This window comes from Eptesicus fuscus, chromosome 7 (assembly GCF_027574615.1).
Source record: "Eptesicus fuscus isolate TK198812 chromosome 7, DD_ASM_mEF_20220401, whole genome shotgun sequence".
Classification (NCBI taxonomy): Eukaryota; Metazoa; Chordata; class Mammalia; order Chiroptera; family Vespertilionidae; genus Eptesicus; species Eptesicus fuscus.
The window spans coordinates 39,242,784-39,266,080 of NC_072479.1; the positions used below are offsets into that span (position 1 = coordinate 39,242,784).

General features: G+C 38.4%; 1 long non-coding RNA gene across 1 annotated transcript; it reads right to left on the bottom strand.

Moving 5' to 3' along the window:
• Positions 1–10,089: 10,089 nt before the first annotated feature.
• LOC129149617 (uncharacterized) lies at positions 10,090–19,110 on the bottom strand. Its single transcript, XR_008556488.1, has 3 exons — positions 19,022–19,110; positions 11,668–11,730; positions 10,090–10,226 (listed from the first exon to the last, which is right to left on the bottom strand). It is a non-coding gene; the product is annotated as an uncharacterized LOC129149617 (long non-coding RNA).
• Between the last annotated feature and the right edge of the window lie 4,187 nt (positions 19,111–23,297).

Consider the following 23,297-nt stretch of genomic DNA (forward strand, 5'->3'; position numbering starts at 1 on the left):
GGCTTAGGGCATAAGTATATATTTTTAGATACATAAAAGAAAAATATTTCCAAGTTGAATACAGAAAATATAGAGGCTAAGGTTGTAAGGATTCACCTTGAGATTGATGTGGGTAGCATAAAGAATTTCTGAAGTGAGGTTGTGAATAATTTCTACCTTTGCATGTGTGGGAACCAGGTAGGAGTTCACAGTAGGACTAATTTTAATGATAGTTGTTCGACAAAATATCTGAAATATCTTTTAAGGATTGCATCTTCTCAACATGCACATTACTGAAATTATAAGTATGTGTTCTGAAAAATGCAATTGCAGTTTCTATCAATTTACTGAAAGAATAACAGGGAAATACCCTCCCTCAAGTCGCATAAAAATAAATGGGAAAAAAAATTGTTAAGAAGTAACAACAGGATTCAAATGAAGTCACTTGTGCTAGATCCCACAACAGCAAACCAAGACTTAATTACCGTTTTAGCCTCTTTCAGAAATTGGACCTTGAATCAGTCAATCTGACATTACCTGGTCAGCACTAGTGAGGTAATCGACCTGATAGATCAGTCCTTCCCCAAAGGAAGTTGACCTTGCCTGCAATACTCCACTCTGCTAAAAATGTTACCAGACAAAAGGGGTTTGTTTGCCCGTGCACATAAGAGCCTAATCAAATGCAAACTGGGTTTGCAGCAAAGAAAGTAAGGTTTTATTACTTGATGAAGTGGCCCACACCAAGGGGTCACAGGTGAACTAATGCTCAAAGACCTGGCTCCCAGATGGCTTTCAAGGGATGGGTTTTCCCATTGTAGGGGAAAATCATTAATCATGGTGACTTAGGGAGTTCGTGATACTCCGAATGGCAAGCTGGAACTCTTCGGGTTCTTGTCTCACGAGGTTTGAAGAATAAATTTCACAGACAAAGGATTTTAAGCAAAAGTGTGGAAATTGATTGTAAGTGTATACAAACTCCCAAGTAGGGAGGGGTCCCCAAAGGGGAACCTGCTGGGGAGGGGTCCCCAAAATGGGAGACCCTGTAAGTCTCTTTGTTTAAGGGTTTATAAATGCTAGCAGCTTCTTTGTCTGTTCATCCCACTTTCTAATTGGACCCTTCCTTATTTTATGTCCCCCGTGCTTTTCCTAATTGGCTACTTTCCCCCTTTTCCCAGCATAGTATCAGTTTCACAGTTTCAAAGCTCACCTGCCGCCCCCCCTCTTTTCTTCCCCTTATTTTGTAACATTATTGTAAACAAACTGGTGGCTTGGAGCTGTCTCCAATGGTCATGTATGCATTCCTCTCCATGAACCCCCTCCCTTCCCTAACTCCTGTCTCATTAGGGTCCTGGTCAGGGTCATGGTCTCCACTGATTGGTTGGCCCTCAGGTAGGGGGTGGTTGCTCAGTGCATCTGGCCCTGATGTCAGCCATGGTGTAGCTTCATCTGGTTTCACCGCTTTTCTAGGTCTGGAGCTGAAACACAACTGAAGGCTAGATGTTATCTTTAGTTTAATTGAAACTCTGTCTCTGTGGTCAGTAGACCCAAAGCTTTGTTCCTAAGATTGTTTAAGGCTGACCTTGGCTGAGGGCTTAATAAATAAGAAAATGAACATGCAGAGGAGAAGGAGGCAGGTGAGTCAGGGTGCTGGGTAAGAACAGTTTGAATCAAAAGAAAAGAAAGGAGAAAATTTCATATTAAAGAAATGAAGTTTCTATGTGCTTACAGAAACTACCTTTTCTTCACTATCTTCTGCCTATATACGCCTTCCATTTTGTACAGCATCTTTGAGCTCCTTTCTAGTTGCTAGATTCTGAATGCTTCCCAATTCATGAATCATTGAATAAATCTTATTAGATCTTCAGATTTATTGAGTTGAATTTTGATTTTTCTAACAACCTGAATTAGCATATTATTGAATATCACAGTGCATAAAATAATGGGCTATAGAGTCAAAGACCTTACTTTGAATATTTTTGTCACTTCAAGCTGTATGACTTTGAGCAAGTTCCCAAACTTACCAAATATTAAGTATCATCCTATATAATAAAAGCCTAATATGCAAACCGAAGAGCGAAACGACCCACAGAACGACTGGTTGCTATGACACACACTGACCATCAAGGGGCAGACACTCAATGCAAGAGTTGCCCCAGCCTGCAGGCCCCAGGTCAGCCAATGTGGGTGCCAGCAGAGGCCCCCTAATCGCCCCACCGGTTGCCCCACAGATCGGCCCTGATTGCCAGCCAGGCCTAGGGATCCTACCTATGCATGACTTTTGTGCACTGGGCCTTTAGTCATATATAAAATGAGAGAGATTATAACTTCCTCATTAAGCTATTGCATAATTCCTTGGTATTACTCTCTGGGTTCTCCAGAGAAACAAAACCAACAGAATCTCTTGATAGATAGATAGATGATGATAGATAGATAGATGATAGATAGATAGATAGATAGATAGATAGATAGATAGATAGATACAGAGATAATTTTCCAATTATGTATCTCACACCTATCTATCTAGACTCTAGATTCTAGAGAGAAGGGACACTTATTTTATGAAATTGCTTCGCACAATTGTAGAGACTGGCATATATAAAATTTGAAGCACAGGTCTGAAGGCTGCAGACTGGGGTAATTGTTTTCTCTTTTTTTTAAAATATATTTTATTGATTTTTTACAGAGAGGAATTGAAAGGGATAGAGAGTTAGAAACATTGATGAGAGAGAAACATTAATCAGCTGCCTCCTGCACACCTCCCACTGGAGATGTGCCCGCAACCAAGGTACGTGCCCTTCACCAGAATCGAACCTGGGACCCTTCAGTCTGCAGGCTGACGCTCTATCCACTGAGCCAAACCGGTTTTGGCAAACTGGGGTAATTGTTGATGTTGCAGCCTTGAGTTTGAATTTTGCAAGTCAGCGGGCTGAAACTAGGCAGGGTTTCTATGTTGTAGTCTTAAAGACAGCCCCTTCTAAGGATAATGAGGAAGACTCTGTCTCATTTTTCTCCCCTAGCTTATTTGTTTCTCTGGCAATCTTTGGCATTCATTTGCTTGCATATGTCGATTTGCCCCCATCTTCACATAATGTTCTCTCTATGTGCATGTCTGTGTATCAAAATTTTGTATTTTTAGGACATCAGTTATGTTGGATTAGAGCCCATCCTAATGACCATAACTAATTACATCTGTAGCAATGCTATTTTCAAATAAAATCACTTTCTCTCATATTAGGAGTTAGGGCTATAAGGATAAGAATTTTGGGCACCCACAATTCAACCCATAGTATCCTTAAAAAAGAAATCACACAATAAATGCTAGTTATTGTTTTCACACATGATTAGATACTTAAGAAAGAAAGACTGAATTTAGAGTTCTTTAAGAAAATAAAATATAAATTATGTTAAGATCTTAAACTAATTCAAGAAATTATATTATTTGTCCTCTAAGTCCTATGACATAAATAATTTTAAAAATAATATATGGTGCTTGTTGAAGGAGTACAGATTTAAAAATAAGTTAAATTGCCTCTAGAAGTAGCTATGGATAAATGTAAGGAAATGGAGAAATTCTGGTTTAAGAAAATATATAGATTTTGAGACTATTTTGGCTCTTCCTCAATCAATGCGTTCATAGATTTATTTTTCTCCTCGAGAGGATAATCTAATTTTGAAAGTCTACAGGAGCATACCCTGAAGAATAATGAGTGATTGTAGCACTCATAAAGGGAAAGTATGAATTTCCCCATTCAGAGAAAAAATAACAAAGGGAAGGGAATAGGAGTGAATATCAGTTTGTAGGAGGACTTACTCCTTGTAAGGGGCTTCTAGAGTTATGTTACTAACTGATTCCAGTGATTTCCAGCAGGAATTGTACTTTCTCCCACACCAAAGGAAAAAAAATCAAATGCTACATGATTGAATTCAGTCCTATTACATTTTGTCCAAAACTAATTTTTCTTTTTTCTTTTTGACTTTCATGTTTAAAAAGTCTAAGGAATCCCAAGGTGCAAGAGCTTTGAAGTGGTTTTATTCTCTCTTCTTATTTGAAGGCCTATGCTTTGGTCAATTATACCTCTACAACTCAGCTTTTCTATTCCTTTTAAACACAAACTGAATTCAAGTTCTGATTATCATGTTAATGTGTAATTGAAAATATTACTACTGTTTTCTCTGCTTTCAGTTTATCTCCACTTCCAATTAATTTTTTATTGCTCCCATTACTCTCAAAAGTTGAATTCTGATTACGCCTCCTTCCTCAGATGGGAAAATGAAATAACTTTCCATTACCCAGTCATACCACATAGTTTAATTTGCTATTTCTTGTCTATGATAGGTTGGTAGCTTAATGGTTGTAGTCTTCACCCTCTTTGGCTCTAAACCTTCTCTACGTGGTTTTGTAGCTCCTTTCATCAAGAAATAAATACTTCTCCACTTTTATATTTGCTTTGTCAAATAGAATGTTCTAAAAGTGACGATTTGCCTATTTCAAATCCAGGCTTTGGGAGACATTGCATGATTCTGTTCTCTCTATACCCTGATACCAACATACGAATAAGGCTAGTAGATGTTAGAAACACCTGGCCCAGTCGTATCCATTGTCCTAGCCAACAGCTTTCCTAGCACTAAACATGTGAGTGAGGCCATCGCAAACCAGTCAGCCCCAATCAACATATTAATCACTGATTCATGAGTGAGCCCAGCTGAAGTCAGCCAAATCTAGTCCAGATCAACAGAACTAGATTAGCAGAACCATCGTGATGAGATAAAATATTATATATAATAATAAAAACATATTGTTTTGGGGTAATTTATTATGCACCAATAACTTAATGGTACAAAGCCCTTCAGGATCTGAACTCAGCATAACACTTGAATACTCCCTAACACTTGGAAAGCCTTCTCATCTCAGTAACACCTATTGAAATTCCATTCTTCAAGACCAACTTCCAAAAATGCTGCTGGGTTATCAGAGCTGTTGTCCAACCATGAGATTTCCTCTTAGATCCTGACTGATAACGAATGTTGTTTTTCATTAAGCCCTGCAATATATTTTGCTGATATTATTTTTAATCCAATGTATCTTTACTTTGAACCCTTTTAAACTGAGGCCACCTAAATATACCTATTTCAAAGAAACTAATGTAATAATGTTTGCAGATTTATTAGCCTAAGTGAATAACACAAGTCATAAGAGATTGAAAATAACCATGATAAATATCCAGGGAATAAATAAAAGTAACATAGAATATCCTCCTACATTCCCTTAGATGTACCTTAGAAAATGAAAACATTTGGTAGAATTCCCAAGAGGATAAGGATTGAACCAAAGTCACAGATGATTTTCATGAATAAGAACCAGTAAAATTAGTATCCGAGAGCTCTCTCTTCTAACATGACTGATGTTCACAAATGTGGACCCAATAAAACACAGTGTGTCAATTACTTGTCAATATGTAACTATGTTTCTACAGTTTGGATTTTTTCTTTATAAACTATTGATTTAAGAGAGCATTAGGTTTAAAATATTTTGGTCCTCAACAATTTGTTAAGAATAAAGATGCAGTGGAACAACCAAGATGGCAACATAGGTGAACACCTGTACTTGCTGCCTCTCACAACCACATCAAAACTCCAACTAAAAGACAAAACAAATATCATCCAGAACCATGGGAAACCTGGTTGAGTGGAAGTTCTACAACTAGAAAGAAAGAAAAAAGCACATTGAGACGGGTAGCAGGTGCGGAGGTGCGGAGGTGTGGAGGCGTGTGCGAAACAGGCTGGCAACTGGGTGCGCTATTGTTTCTTTTATCAGTCGAGAGAGAGATACAAGCTCCTGATTGCTCTGAACTCCAGTTCCGGGTAAGACTCTGGGGACCCAGACTCATACAGGGAGAAACTGGACTGTCTGGCATCTGGCAGGAACTCAAGGGTGGCTTTCTCTCAGTGATCATTGTTGCTGCACGGGGCCACAGGACACAGAGACCCGGGGACCTCTCCGGGGCAGGGTGGACTGGCAGCCATTGGTGTTTGCTCCACTCTGGTGATTCCCTGAGACCCGCCCCACCCAATTTACAACCCCAACCAAGCTGTGCACAGTGGCTTTTGAATATGAATGGCCTGTCCCTCTTGCAACCTAAATCCTAACAAACGGCAGCTGGGTCAGAGAGCTCCAAAGCATCCAAAAGAAAGCCTAAGGCCCTGAAACAGCAGCCTGCATTGCTTCACAGATGGGCCTCATCTGGGCACTTCCAAACCCCAAACAAAGATGAGGAATCTGCAGACCTCTCTGTAGCTCCTGATGGGTGGCCTCAGGCAGAGGCTAAATAGCACCTCCTTGGAGATCCAATAGCCAGTGTACCCAGTGGTCAGTGTGAGACCATACCAGATTACAACTCTTCACATCCATAAGTGACACACTCAAGGGGCAGACTCAGTGAGCACCAAAGCCTCACTGAAGCAAGTCCTGCCCCATAAGGGTGTCTCTGACACAGCAGTTCTCCCATTGTAGACACAGCTGGTCTTCACAGCCAATTGACCTGGAGATGAATTCTTCCCAGTGATACCAACAGAAATCAAGGCTTAACTACAACAAGACTGTGCACACAGCCCACAAAGTGGTGCACCAAGAGTGTCCATCTCAGGTAATTGGGGAGGCTGAGCCACTGGGCCCTATAGGACACCTAGTACACAAGGCCACTCTATCAACACAGGGAAGCAGCCAAAATACAGCGACAAAGAAACATGTCACAAATGAAAGAAAGGAGGAAAGCAAACTACTGAATATAGAGTTCAAAACCATGGTTATAAGGTTACTCAAGAATCTTCTAGAAACTTCCGAAAAATTTAGTGAGACCCTCAAGGATATGAAAAAGGACCAATCAAAAATTAAGCATACACTGACTGAAATAAAGAATAATATACAGAGATCCAACAGCAGACTAGAGGATCCCAAGAATTAAGTCAAAGATTTGAAATACGAAGAAGCAAAAAACACTGAACTGGAAAAGAAAAAAGAATCCAATAATATGAAGATAGTGTAAGAAGCCTCTGGGACAACCTCAAGCGTACCAACATCCGAATTATGGGGGTGCCAGAAGAAAAGAGAGACAAGATATTGAAAACCTGTTTGAAGAAATAATGACTGAAAACTTCCCCTACCTGGTGAAAGAAATAGACTTACAAGTCCAGGAAGCACAGAGAACCCCAAACAAAAGGAATCCAAAGAGGACCACACCAAGACACATCATAATTAAAATGCCAAGGGCAAAGACAAACAGAGAATCTTAAAAGCAGCAAGAGAAAAACAGTTAGTTACCTATAAGGGAGTACCCATACGACTGTCAGCTGATTTCTCAAAAGAAACTATGCAGGCCAGAAGGGAGTGGCAAGAAATATTCTAAGTGATGATTAGCAAGAACCTACAACCAAGATTACTCTACCGAGCAAAGCTATCATTTAGAATTGAAGGTCAGGTAAAGAGCTTCATAGACAAGAAAAAGCTAAAGGAGTTCATCACCACCAAACCAGTATTACATGAAATGCTGAAAGGTATTATTTAAGAAGAGGAAGAAGAAGAAAAAAAGGTAAAGATAAAAATTATGAACAACAAGATGACAACAAATACATATCTATCAACAAGTGAATCTAAAAATCAAGTGAATAAAAAACCTGATGAACAGAATAAACTGGTGAATATAATAGAATCAGGGGCATAGAAAGGAAGTGGGCTGACAATTCTTGTGGGGAAGGGGGTGTGGGGAGTGCAGGAAGATATTGAACAAAAATCTTAAACCTATGGACGGGGACAGTGGGGGGAAGTGGGTAAGGGCATGGTAGGGGTGGGAACCAGGTGTAGGGGAGCTATGGGGGGGGGGGAAGAGGAACACCTGTAATAAACTGAACAATAAAGATTTATTTTTAAAAAAGAATAAAGATGCATTCTGTAACACAATTTAATGGTCTGAAATAAAACAATAAATATTGAATATGAAGTAAAATTTGGGAAGTGAATTTGATCTCTCTCTTTCTATCTCTCTAAAAATAAATTTCAGAAAATCTAAAGTCAGAAGCTAACTTTGTTTCTGAGGCATGTTTTCCTTTTTTTAGAGTGACTGTACTAACAAGCCTTTTAGTTATGTAAATTAAAAGAAGTTTTAAATATGGGATGATGTCCAAAGACTGATGCTTTTGATTGACCTATTAAGAATTCTGTTTAATAATAAACTAGATCTTCATTCAGAACACAGGAACATCTCTGATAAGATTATTAGCTATATGTATTTTTCTTTTTCTTTCATTCTGTTTTGTTTTGGGCAGGGCTAGAGTTGGGGGCTATCCTTCTGGAGGTTGATTTCTTAGAATCTGGGCCTCCAGAGAAAGAGAGTTTTAAAAGAGATTACAACTCAGCTAAAATCCAAGTGGAGAGGGAGCTCTTGGGAAGGGTTCTAGCCAGTGGAAAGAAGAGGAATTAGATCTGATTATCTGGTTTTCAGATTTCACTAGAGGCCTGATGCATGAAAATTCATGCAAGAGCAGGCCTTCCTGCCCCTGGCTGCCAGCATCGGCTTCCCTCCAGCACCCAGGACCCGGGCTGCTTCCCTCCTCTGGCCGCCCGCAGGCTTACAGGACCTGGGCTGCTTTTCTAGGGCCACCAATAGGCACCTGTGACCTGGGATGGCTTTCCTCTGGCCCCAGTTTCATCAGAGGGAAAACGTCTGTAAAACATCGGTCTAATTAGCATATTAACCTTTTATTATTATAGACTAGAGACCAAGTGCACGAAAACTCGTGCACTTGGGGAGGGGGTCCCTCAGCCCAACCTGTGCCCTCTCACAGTCCAGGACCCCTGGGAGATGTCCACCTGTCATCTTAGGCCTGCTCCCCAGGTGATTGAGCCTAAGCTGGCAGTCAGACATCCCTCTGGCAGCCCAGGAGCCCTTGGGGGCTGGAGAGGGTCCCATCACCACCACTGCACTGGCAGCCATGAGCCGGCTTCTGTGGAATTTCACTGACCACCAGGGGGCAGCTCCTGCATTAAGCATCTGCCCCCTGGTGGTCAGTGCATGTCATAGCAATTGGTCGTTCCAGGTTGTTCTGCCTTAGGGTCAACTTGCATATTACCCTTTTATTATATAGGATGATATGCATGGCAATTCTTTTATGTTGTCCTCAAACATTTGCCAAAATTTGTTAAACCAGGGTAGCCTTTATTTAGCTGTAATTTGAGGAATTAAGAGAATAATTTGAAGGATAATAAAGCAGGAAAGAGCTGTAGCAACTTGGAGAACTGTTTACCGAAAGGCCAAAGTTGTTGGGGGGAGTGGGCTCTTCTATGGTAGTTCTGTGATATGTGTAAATACACCCATCCTCGGGCATTCTCAGGAATACTGGGTGGAGGAGACTCTCTTTAATATGGATGATGGTTTCTCACTATCTATCATTTGGATATTAAAGCAAAGGCTTATCCACACCCTGCGACCCGTAGCACCTCCCACAGACACTTATCCCTGACTCAGAAGATTAGAGATATTATTACAAATATATTTATCATATATCTAACTTTTAGTAAACTTTCTTATTAAATAAATTAATAGTTGTCTGTTGACCCTCTGGAGCTTCTTGATATATAACTGTGACATTAGAGAATTATAATTTTATCCTTTCATTTTTAAGAGTTTTCTCTCTGATATCTGTTTAACATATTCATGCATTAACCACAAATTCTAGAATAATGTAAAAAATAATAGCATTTAGAGACATCTTTGCTTTCCTTCTGGTTTTAATGAGTATAACTTTTTGTGCACCATCAAGTTTCATATTAGATTTTGACTTAAAGGCCATATTTTACACAGCTTTAATGAAATAATTATGCATTCCTGCATTTCTATATCTGTTAATATTATTAAAGATTATTAAATGACATTCTGGTTCTTGAGGTGATATTTCTTATTTATCTTCTGATAATTGATTTCTAATTTAAAAACTTTAAATTCTAGGATAAATCTTATTAAATTATGGTGGATTATAATATTTTACATATTTTTTGTTTTCATGAAACAGACACATAATCGTAAGAGAAGACAAAAAAAATGGAGGAAATTTATTGACACATACTGAAAATGTGAGACAGGAAGAATAAAATAGTCTGATAAGCTAAAGTTCTTCATTTTCTCATTCTTGTGATAACAGTAGGGAGTGCTGTTTGGCAACTTCAAAAAAGTCCACATGACAAGGAAGAAAATTTTCTAAAACAAAGCAGAGCACTGTTAACAGAAGTAATGGTAAGGAATATAGAACAGACAAAACAAAACAAAAAAGTTTAAAGGCAAAATTATGTTAAATGTATTGCTGCCTTTGGGGTGCTAGTAGTTTATTTAGAATGCCCACATCCTATCTAATAATAGACAAATATGCAAATTGACCATACCTCTGACACACCCACAAACCATGCCCACCATCCAATCAGAGCGAGTATGCAAATTAACCCAAACCAAGATGGCTACAGCCACAGAAAGCAAGGTTTCCTAGGTAACAGAGGAAGCCAAGCTTTCCACCTGCCCTTGCCAGGCCTAAGCCTCCATTCAAGCTACAAAGTTTCAATTATAGAAGGTAAACAAATTCAAACAAATAGCGGCAGAATGGAGCTTGAGAGAGCAGGCCAGGGTTGCTGCTGGCAACAGGGGTAGCAAAGCTTTCTGCACACCCTGGCTGGGCCCACCTGCTTAAGGCAACAAAGTTTCAAATATAACCCCAACACAAATGGCTGCGGGCCTCGGAGGGAGCCCCAGGCTTGGCTCCACTCCAAGCTACAAAGTTTCAATTGTAGAAGGAAAATAAATTCCACATACCAGGGTCTCCCCTTGTGTTGCCGGGGGGGGGGGGGGTGGCCGGCCTGCAAACCACCACAGGCCCCTCGCTCAGGCCGCCCCACACTCCAAGGGAACCCCACCTGATCCGGGACACGCTTCAGGGCAAACCAGCTGGCCCCCACCCCTGTACCAGGCCTCTATCCTATCTAATAAAAGAGTAATATGCAGATGGATCATCACTGCAGCACACAATATAGCTGCCCCCATGTGGTCAAAGATCCTGCCCCCATGTGGACACAAGATGGCCACCACAAGATGGCCAGCAGGAGAGGGCAGTTGGGAGGCACCCAGCCTGCAAGGGAGGGCAGTTGAGAGGGACCAGGCCTGCAAGGGAGGGCAGTTGGAGGTGATCAACCCTGCAGGAGAGGGCAGTTAAGGGTGACCAGGCCGTCAGAGGAGGGAAGTTGGGGGCAAACAGGCTGGCAGCGGAGTGGTTAGAGGGTGATCAGGCTGGCAGGCAGAAGTGGTTAGGGGCAATCAGGAAAGCAGGCAGGCAAGCAGTTGGGAGCCAGCAGTCCTGGATTGTGAGAGGGATATCCGACAGGCAGTCGGACATCCCTCAAGGGGTTCCATATTGGAGAGGGTACAGGCTGGGCTGAGGGACAACCCCCCTCCATGCACGAATTTCGTGCACTGGGCCTCTAGTTTACAATAATAAGAGAGTGACATTAATCATTGATATTTTTTATTATATCTTTTCAAACTGTATAAAGCTTAGTATAGCTAAAGGAATCTCTGTATGTCTTTTCATATTTTCTTCATTTTCTAAAACACATTATAACATAATAATCATGATCAAAAGAGTGAAAAACCTCACCATAAGATATTCTTTTGGTCCATCATCTTCTGTACAAGTAACTTTCTCCAAGATTATTGGTCACTTTAAGTTGACAAAGAAAGTCCATTTTAGTTATTCTATTTTACAAAGCATTCATTACATTTAATTTTCAAATCAATAAACAAAAAGTCCCCAAATCAACTCAATTATGTTATAAATGCATAAATTTTAAAATATTTATTTAAATATGGTCAATGTTTGTTTACATATTTATTTATCTCTGTTTCTTGTTTTAAAGCATATTTTAAGACATTAGTCTATTTTAGTTTGTATTTTTGTTCTATTTATTTTCTGTTTTCTGCTTAATGTTTATACTTTTATTATTGATTTGCAGCATTTATTATTTACTTCTTAAAATCAATGCCAGTCCTAGCCAGTTTGGCTCAGTGGATAGAGCATCAACCCATGGAGTGAAGGGTCTGGGGTTGGATTCTGGTCAAAGGCAAATACCTCAGTTGTAGGCTTGATCCCTGGTCAGGGCACATGTGGGAGGCAACCAATTGATGTGTCTCTCTCACATGGATGTTTCTCTCTCTCTGTCTCTCCCTCTTCCTTCCGCTCTCTCTAAAAACCAATGGGAAAATATCCTCGGGAATTAAAATCAATGCCTTTTTTTTTTCTTATAAGATAACTTGTGAATTCATTGCTAATCTATTATTACATAATTAATTTGTCCTTCATCCAATTTTTTTAAAAAATATGCTGAGGGCAGATTTTAAATTTTAAACTTTTGTAACCTTTTTGTTCCATGTAACATAATGTGAAGAATACAGAGATACTGCTTGAATAGAGCTTAGGACATACTGGTATCATATACATATTATTATTTTTCTTATGACCTAACACATGATCCATATTTTTAAAATGTTCAGTAGATCCTGAAAATAAATATTTATTTCATTTGTAGTCAAGTAGTTTGATTATATATCTATTAGTCAACTTTATTTTTATATTATCTATGATATTCTCTATTTGAACTTCCTTATTTGTCATAAATTGAGGGATGTTTGCTAAACATATCCCAATTAATTTCTTTCCTTAAAGTTTTCATTGGTGCCAAATGTGTTGTTTTTAAATGTTTTTACTATATTCATTGACACAATTATCACTCACATATTCACTATGGATTATAGTGATTAATATGACTTTATTTTCTCATTTCATATAATGTATTACTTAATTTTATGTTGTGGGATGTTAAGGGTTGGATCATATCCCTCCAAAATTCTTATGTTGAAATCCTAATCACCAGTACCTCATACTGTGGCCTATTTAGAAATAGACCATTGGCTCTACTCCCCGACACAGACCCCTACCTACTTCAACATGACTGACGTCCTTGTAATAATGGGAAAGTTGGGAACGGACATGCATGCAGAGGGAGAATGCCATGCGAAAAGATACAAGTATAAGACTGCCATTTATTTATTATTTTTTTAATATATATTTTATTGATTTTTTACAGAGAGGAAGAGAGAGGGATAGAGAGTTAGAAACATCGATGAGAGAGAAACATCGATCAGCCGCCTCTTGCACACCCCCTACTGGGGATGTGCCCGCAACCAAGGTACATGCCCTTGACTGGAATCAAACCCGGGACCCTTGAGTCCACAGGCCAATGCTCTATCCACTGAGCCAAACCGGTTTCGGCAAGACTGCCATTTATAAGCCCAAGGCTTCCAGGAGCTAGGAGAGAGGCCTAGCACACATACTTCCCTGGAAACTTCCAAGATAACGTGACCCTGCCCACACCTTCATTCCAGACTTCTGGCCTACAAAACGGGGAGACAATGACCATCTGTTGCCGAAGACACCTGGTTGGTGGTGTTTTGTTGCTGTACCCTAGGAAACCGATACGTAGAATAATAGTTTTACCATTATTACTTTTTTTTCTTTTGTTGTATTTTTAACTTCTCTGATAAGTCATGTTCTATATTTTTATTTGCAACCTTAATGCATAATGTAGATTTAATGCTTCTTTTGTAAGTAGCATATGATTTGAATTTATGTTTTATATAACCTGAGGGAAATTAAAACCCTTATTCTTTTGAAATGAGATATTGGTATCTTTATGCTTTGATGCTACTTGTTTATATTTCTGTCTAATTATCTAGTCAATATGTAGTTAGCATGTATCTTCTAAATGGATTTAATAAGTGTATAAAATCATTTCTCTAAGCTTATAAAATACGTACTTATATTACAAAAATTCCCTAATTATCAAAAGTAAAAAGCAAACAAGTTTTAATCTTTTGTATTTTGCATGTTGTTTCCCTTACTCTTCCTAATATATATTCTTAATAATTTTATCCTTTTCTTCTAATTTTCTTGACTTTTAAAAAAGAAAAAAATAGCCTAAGATTATCAACATATTTATAGTATTTTACTTTAGTTTAGCTATAATTCTAGATTGCTTTTCTTATTCCCCTTCCATTTTATAACTATCAATTACATCAATTATTTATAACTGATTTAAAATATGTGTATTTTTATAGACATTTCCCAGCCTCTCTATAGTAAGAGTCCCTCCTAGTTATATTGTTAATTTTGACTCTTTTATGACTAGGTTAAAATTCTCTAAGCAATATTTTTAGAAAGGCTATTTTCTGAGCTCCTGCATAGTTTAGAATGTAATTATGTTTGAATTGCACCAAAATAATGACTTTATTAAGTCTTGGCCATGATTGTGTCTGACTTCCAATGAGTTTCTCTCTCAGAAGTCAACGGGTTTATATTGATATAGTTCTGGCTTACTGAGAAGGGACCAGACATGTTGAGTGACTCATTTTTCTCATAAATGTTTATTGAATGAAAGCAGTAAAAAAAGAGATAAAATGATATTTGATAATAAATGATAGAGATAAAAAGAACACAGTGAAGAGAGGTAACTTCAGAAGTTGTAATTTTAGACAGATTAAGGAAGCTTCCAATGAGGAGGTGACCTTTGATCAAAAACTAGAAAGGACAAGGTAACTCATGAGGGTGTCGCAGATCAGGTAGTTGGCAACATACTTGGTATGCTTCAGAACAGCAAAGAGACAGTGTGGCTGGAGATAGTGATATGAAATGAGGCCAGAAAGTTACAGGAGGAATAGAACTTGTAGGACCTTTTGGTTTTTTGGGGGGACTTTAGCTTTTAATCTCCATAGAATCAGAAAATATTAAGAAGATTTTATAGTGATCTTAGTGTCATATCTACTAACTTGAGACTCGAGTGTAAGAGGACAAGTGCAGAATTTAGAAAGTCAGTTAGAATGCTAAAAAATAATCCCAATGGATTATTAAGAATATCTGATGGTACTTTAGACCAGAATAGCAACTTTGAAGAAGGAGGGGGAGGGAAGTTAGCTGAGTGATTGGATATGGGGTATGATAAAAAAGGAAAGTAAAAAATAAAAGTTTTTACCTGAATAACTGGAAGATGGGGTGACATTTATAAAAATGGCGAAAATTAGAAGAAATAAATCAGAAGAGGGTATATAATATTTCTTGATATGTAAATTTTTATTAGTAGACATTCAAGTAGATTTATGGATTATCATTTGGATATTTGACTCTGAATTTATATCCCCAGGGTCATGGATATAAATGCAAAACAGGAGAATTCTGATGACTGAGCTTTGAGACACACCAAATATATAAGTAGAATAGATAGGAAGAGTCAACAAGGAGACTGGAGATAAGAGGTAAGTGAATAAGAAAAAAATAATGGAGGAGTCCTAAAAACCAAATGAAGAAAATGATTGAAGGAATTGGAAGTGGCCAACCATCAAATGCTGTCTCTAAGTATAATATGATGACTATTGAGAATCAACATTAAATTTAGGAAAGTGGAGGCCACTCTTGACCACAATAGTTGCAGTTTTATGGAGAAATAGGATACAGTGATTTATTGAAGATGGTTCATGTGAGGATAAAAGAAGATAAATTGGAGGAAATGAATAGAAGCACATTTTACAATCTGTTTTGCCCTAATAGTAACAGAGAAATAGAGCAGTAAGTGGACAGGAATATAGACTCATTATAGATTTTTATTTTATCTTATTTAAAATACTATAAAATCAACACTATGAATATATGTGGATGGGAGTTATGTATTAGAGAAAATAAATGACGATGATGGATATGAATAGGAGAATTGCTAAAGTAATGCCCTTGAATTGTCAATAGATGTGAGAATTAGGACCCAAACAAACAGTCATGATCAAGGAGCTCAGCTACTTCATCTGAAAGAAAAAGGAAGGAAAAGAGTTTATGAACACAATTGCAGGTAGGTAGAAATTATTTATTTTCAATAAATTAGGAAGGAAGCTTTTTAGAGGAGAGTGAAGACAGAAGCTAGTGTTGTCTAGAAGAGTGTGGACATAAATGAACTGGACAGCCATTCTCAAAATAAGATACAGAGACCCCAGTGGGGAGGGTCCAAAGATTTTTTAGGATACCACTCTTTTATAGATGCCTAAACATGTGTGGTGGGATTTTCTTTATTTATGCCATCAATACAAAAGTGGATATGAGAATTATTTTAGAAGGCAGACATTACAAAAAAAAACACAAAACCTTTCAAAATAGTTTTCATATTATTATAAAATTAATGTCACACATTAATAATTTTTTGTATTTAAAAATAGTTATTTCTCATAAAAATGCTACTTCAGCTTACATGTAATGGGTTTATTTTGCTAATTTTCAAATGAGTAGATGCATAAAATTTAAATGTTTCCAGAAAACATTTAATCTTTATACATTAATTTCTTTTTATAACAAATTTCAACAGATATAATTCACATTTTTAAAAAATTCATCCATGTTCTCAATGATTTTTAAGAGAGTTACAAGATCTGAGATTTAAAAGTTTAAAACCACTAGAGTAAGAAAGCAAACAGGTTATTCAAAGCCTTTTTCCCATCCTCTTCCACAGCTTTTGGTGCTGGTCTAGTTTAATGTGCCAAATGCTTAGTGTTCTCCATGTTTCCAAGTAAACCCTCTATAGACTTGCCTTTCAACATCCGCCCTACCCCACCTCTTCCATTTTCCTAGAACACACACTATTTTCTTATTGTCTCTCTTCCTTTGTTGGTAGCATTAATGAATGCTTTGTATTCTTGCAACAGGCAAATAATTAGTGACATTGGGTGAGCTTCTAGAGATACCATCCTTGAGAATAGAGGTTTACTTATTTTTGAGAGGTAAAAATCCGGGCAGAAGACTTAAACCCAAACAATGAAGATTTTTTAAACAGATTGCCCTTCTAATCAGATTCTTCATTATGTTGATGGACCTTATTTTTTTTTCACAAGCATTGCTTTGATTACTGCATCATAATTTCTAATTCTATTATAGTGAAATATATTATAGTGAAAAAATATTATATTTACAACTACTATTACTAATAGCAATTTATGGGCATCCACAATATATTAAACACTGTAATAAACAATATATAGTTTGTTACTCCTAAAATAAGGAGTCAAGTGTTTTCACAATAAATTAAAATGATTAAATTCTGAGTAGGCCAAACATAGGGAAGATATGTCAAAATGAATAAAACAAACAAACAAAAAACATCAAAGCCCTTTTATACTGACAGGAAAAATTATGAATGGCTTGGAAATGGACAAGAACCATCACTGGGTGTCTTGTTCAGAGTGCTCTTCTGAGTTAACTCCACTTTTCATTGTCTTTTCAAGCTATTTACAGTTCTATAAATTATAGAAACATGATAGCAATGAATAATGCAAATTATTTTAATCTATAGAAATATAAATGAATTGTATTGCATCTTCTTTGGATGCAACTGATTACTGGATTGTGGATATTGACTAGTTTTGTAAATGTATTTCAGCTTTTGGGATGGCCCAAACATATGTGTTCTTTGAAATCTCCTGTAAAGTGGTTTTAACATCTTACTGGTTTCCTCATTGATTAAGGAGCTAAATGACATTTTTTGCAAGTGTTTATTTTATATTTCTATGTGAATGATGGTATTATGTATTTCTAAAAATTAGCTTCTAATAATATTGAGCCAATACATTTTATATTTCTTCTAATCATTCAAAAACACAGTATTTCATTTAAAAAAATACAGAAAATACGAGTAGGTCTCAGACATTCACAGATTGTTATATTTCTCTGCCCATAGTTTGAAGCTCATACAATTGCACTTTAGGTTAAAGTTTGTGTTAGTAGAAACGGGGGGAGGGGGGGAGGGAGGGAGTCAAAATTAAATTAAAGACATTCAAAACAAACAACTTGTCTTCTGAAAGCATCATTTCATAAAAGGAAATGTTCATAGAAAAATATAGGAAGGGTATAAATTCAAAGTAAAAAAAACAGATTTTTGATTAAGATAATGTAGATTTATGAGAACTTTAATTTTCCTCACATCACTGCAGACAGGTGAAAACTTTATCAGAGGCTACCATGGGACAAGGACCAAATTTTGAGAAACTGAGATTTCACATGATACTTAGGAAACTGAGGTTTCTTTTGACTTGCTTAAATAAACTATATGCATATAGCATAATTGTACTTGTTTTACACTGCATTGTAATTATCATTCTCCTCCAGAAGACTATGAGTTTCAGGAGGCTATTTGTTAGAGATAGCTAGCTATCAAACAAAATCCCTTTTCCCCATCTTCTTTGGCAATAGTCAGAGATGTGGTTGCCTATCTAAGCTACATTTGCAGTCTTCCTTGCAATTAGACTTGCTATGTTTGTTAACTTTTCACAGATAGAACATAAGCAAGTGTTTAATTTATATTTCTATGTGAATGATGATATTATGTATTTATAAAAATTAGCTTCTAATAATATTGACTCAATATTATTAGCTATAGGAGAGACAAAATGGCAGCAGAATAGGTGGACGTGTCCTGAGCCTTGTCCCGGAGCAAATAGAATAAGCGGCCAAAACGAGTGGAATTCAGCCCGAATTGGCAAAGGAGACGCAGCTGGTGAGACAGTTTGCAGCCAGAAAGAACAGAGGTTCCCTGGATAAAGGTAAAATCAAGGATCTAGGCAAGAGAGTCTGCCGGACCTCTGTGCCCAAAGGGTCAGGGAGAAACCACACAGCGCCAAGCCGCGTCCCTGAGGACAGGCAAAGCTTCTGACTATGAAAAAAGGGTCAACAGGACTGCAGGAGGTAGGGGATTTTGGACCTTGGATTCTGGATTTTGGATCTGAGCTCAGAGGCAGCCCTGAAGGGCTGTCCGGACCAAGCAGTGCCAGCAAGAAAGGAGCTTGTGGAGATGCAGTCCCTCCCCGCTCTGGGGCCTGTGCCTTTCTCCACTGAACCTAGTTCATAGGTCCTATTGGATACAGACACTTACCCGTGGCTGAGGTGCGGGAGAAGGTGTGGACTTGTGGAATCTGGGGAGAGTAGGCAGTCCAGGAGAGGAGGTAGTGAGTCTGGTGCTGAGTCATACCTGAGCCAGGACTGCCATTTTCTCCTGAGAGATAGCCCCTCCCTCCAGGCTCCAGGCAACCAATACAGCCACACCCAGATCCCACAATGAATGACACAAAGGAATCTAAATACTCCCTGAGAGGTCATAGGAACTGGCCTACAAAGAAATCTTCAGACCCAGCAACGGGAAACTGAGAAACAGTACAACACAGATGACTGGGATCATAAGCCAGCCAAAGGAACGACACTTCACTTTTTTCGCTTTTATTTTTATTTTTTTATTATTTTGTTATTCTTTTTTTTTTCTTCTTTTCTTCTTTTTTCCTGATTTTCCTGTTTTTGTTTGTTGCTTTATTTTCTGTTTCTTTTCACATTATTTTTACATCACTATATTTTATTTTTATTTGCTATTTTTAATTTTTTATAGCATTTTTGAAATCATTTTTTGATAAATTTATTATTATTATTTTCTTCTCATTGTCTTTCTTCTTATCCAATTATTCTCTTTCTAATTCCTCAATACTAAATTGAGGTCCTCCCCATATTCATCTAATTCTTAATCTTATTTTCAGTATATAAGCTCAGCCTCTACAAATTCTGCCCCAACCCTCTTTGCTGGGTGTTTGGTGTTTGTTTGTTTGTTTGTTTGTTTGTTTGTTTATCCATTGATTCTGTGGTGCTTACCCATATATATATATATTCTTCTTTTTCTTCCTTTGTCTTTTATCTCTTATCTTTTTCTCTCTCTTCAATATCATTTGTGCTCTCTTTTCTCTCCCTTAACTCTCTTTTCTCAGGTGGTCACTTATATTGGGGTTATTAGTGTTGTGTGTATATTTGTGAATAGTTCCCTTTGTGTTGTGTCTTGTTGAGGTGAATTTTATCGTGTCTGGCCAAGGGGCTTGAGAGCAAGCCACACAACCAGACACCTGGAGAAGAAACTCCATCCACAAACGGATCAATAACACCCCAGACCCAACTACAGAGGCAGGAAGAATGAAGCAGTGAGGGAGAGAGCTTGAGTGAGTGAGTGAGAGAGTAAAAGAGGAGTGTGTGGTCAGGTGGTGTGTGTGTGTGTGTGTGTGTGTGTGTGTGTGTGTGTGTGTGTGTGTGTAACAGATGCCATAGGACCTTCAGGGGCAGGCTAATCAGGCTCGCCTAACTAGGCAGCTTCTGCTACCATTGCAAACAGTACCAGGAGGCCAGCTTGTCCTCAAAGGTCTAGCCTTTTTGAAGGGGAGAGCTGCTGTAACTGGGTGCCCAGCCTCAACTCCACATAGAGTGCCCTCAGATCACACCTGGGACTCTACAGCCACCCCTGCCAGGGACCTGCTACCTAGGCTGTGATCCAACGGTCAACAAGGCTCCAGCCACCATGGGCGCAGGCTCCTGTGAGTTCTGAAGCATGCTCCTGCTCGAGCAGCCCACCCACAACTGAAGAGTGGCAGCCCCACACACCCGTCCCCTGTCCGAGGAGCAGCAGCTGCACGCAGCCCACACCTTACACCTGTCCGAAGAGCAGCAGCTGTGCAAGCAAGAACAGGAACAAGACAGGGATGCCCACTCTCACCACTCCTGTTTGACATAGTGCTGGAAGTACTAGCCATTGCGATCAGACAAGAAGAAGAAATAAAAAGGCATCCAAATTGGAAAAGAAGAAATAAAGCTGTCCTTATTCGCAGATGACATGATACTGTACATAGAAAACCCTAAAGACTCCATCAAAAATTATTAGACTTAATAAATGAATTCGGCAATGTAGCAGGATACAAAATTAACGCCAAGAAATCTATGGCATTTGTATACACCAATAGTGAACTTACAGAAAGAGAGACTAAAAAAGCAATCCCATTTATCATCACACCAAAAAAATTAATATACCTAGGAATAAACTTAACTAAGGAGGTAAAAGACCTAATCACAGAAAACTACAGGACACTAAAAAAAGAGATAGAGGAAGACATAAACAGATGGAAGAACATACCATGTTCATGGATTGGTAGAATCAACATCATCAAAATGTCCATACTACCCAAAGTAATCTATAAATTGAATGCACTTCCCATTAAAATACCAATGGCATGTTTCACAGATCTAGAATGAACTTTCCAAAAATTCATCTGGGAAAAAAAAAAGACCCTGAATAGCTGCAGCAATCCTGAGAAAGAAGAACAGAGTAGGTGGGATCTCAATACCAGATATCAAGCTGTATTACAAAGCCACTGTTCTCAAAACTGCCTGGTACTAGCACAAGAACAGACATATAGACCAATGGAATAGAATAGAGAACCCAGAAATTGACCCAAACCACTATGGTCAATTAATATTTGACAAAGGAGGCATGAACATACAATGGAGCCAAGAGAGTCTCTTCAATAAATGGTGTTGGGAAAATTGGACAGATACATGCAAAAAAAATGAAACTAGACCACCAACTTACATCATACAAAAAATAAACTCAAAATGAATAAAGGACTTAAACATAAGATGGGAAACCATAAAAATACTAGAGGGATCTACAGTCAGCAAAATCTCAGACATAAGCTGAAGCAATTTCTTCACTGATACAGCTCCTAGGGCAATGGAAACTAAAGAGAAAATAAACAAATGGGACTATATCAAAATAAAAAGCTTTTGCACAGCAAAGGAAACCATCAATAAAACAACAAGAAATCCCACTGCATGGGAGAACATATTTACCAATTATATCAACAATAAGGGTTTAATCTCCAACATTTACAAGGAACTCATACAACTTAATAAAAGGAAGTTAAACAACCCAATTAAAAAATGGGCAACTGACCTAAATAGATACTTTTCAAAAGAAGACAGAGAAAGTCCGAGAGATATATGAAAATCTGCTCAAAGTCACTAATCATCTGAGAGATGCAAATCAAAACAACAATGCGGTACCATCTCACACCTGTCAGAATAGCTATCATCAACAAATCAACAAATGACAAGTGCTGGCGAGGATGTGGAGAAAAAGGAACCCTCGTGCACTGCTGGTAGGAATACAAACTGGTGCAGCCACTGTGGAGAATAGTATGGAGTTTCCTCAAAAAACTAAAAATGGAACTCCCATTTGACTCAGTGATCCGACTTCTAGGAATATATCCCAAGAAACTAGAAACACGAATCAGAAAGGATATATGCACCCCTATGTTCATAGCAGCACAATTCACCATAGGTAAGATTTGGAAACAGCCTAAGTGCCCATCAGCAGATGAGTGGATTAAAAAACTGTGGTACATCTGCACAATGGAATACTACACTGCAGTAAAAAAGAAGGAATTCTTACCATTTGCAACAACATGGATGGAGCTGGAGAGCATTATGCTAAGTGAAATAAGCCAGGCAGAGAAAGATAAATATCACATGATCTCACTCATTTGTGTAATATAATTAACAACATAAAATGATGAACAAAAACAGATCCAGAGGCAGAGAAACATTGATCAGAACCTCAAACCTCAGGGAAGGTAGGGGAGGGTGGGGGTAAGTAATCAATGGACACAAACAACATGGGTGTAAGGGCATGAATGGGGGGGTGGGTTGGAGGGGAATGGGGGAATAAAGACACATATGTAATACCACAATCAATAACGAAATTAAAAATAAAAATAAATAAATAAAATATTACTAGCTATAAAGTATGCACTTCACTCAGTACCCTTAAGGGAGTGGGCATGCCTTTTCCATGCTCTCTTTTAACTTCTCATCAGCTATAACCCAGATGTGGTGGCTCCCTAACTGTAACAATGTAATTGGAGGTGGTGAAAAAGATGTCACCTGGCTTCTGAATGACTATGAGGAAAAGATCTGTCTGCTAACAGACTTGTTGCACGAGAGAGAAAGAAGCTCCCATCCTCTTTAAACTTAAGTTGCCTCTCTGTATTATGACAGGCTATGATTAAGCTAAATAATAAATGTTCTCACTCCATTATAATCCTACGAGAGGCCCAGTGCACAAAATTCATGCACTCAGGGGGTCCCTCAGCCTGGCTTGAACCCTCTCACAGTCCGGGAGCCCTAGGGAGATGTCTGACTGACAGTTTAGGCCCAGTCCCCATGCGGAGCAGGCCTAAGCCTGTAGTCAGACATCCTTAGCGCTACCACGGAAGCGGGAGAGGGTCCTGCCACCACCACTGCGCTCACCAGCATGAGCCCAGCTCTGGCTGAGTGGCACTCCTCCTGTG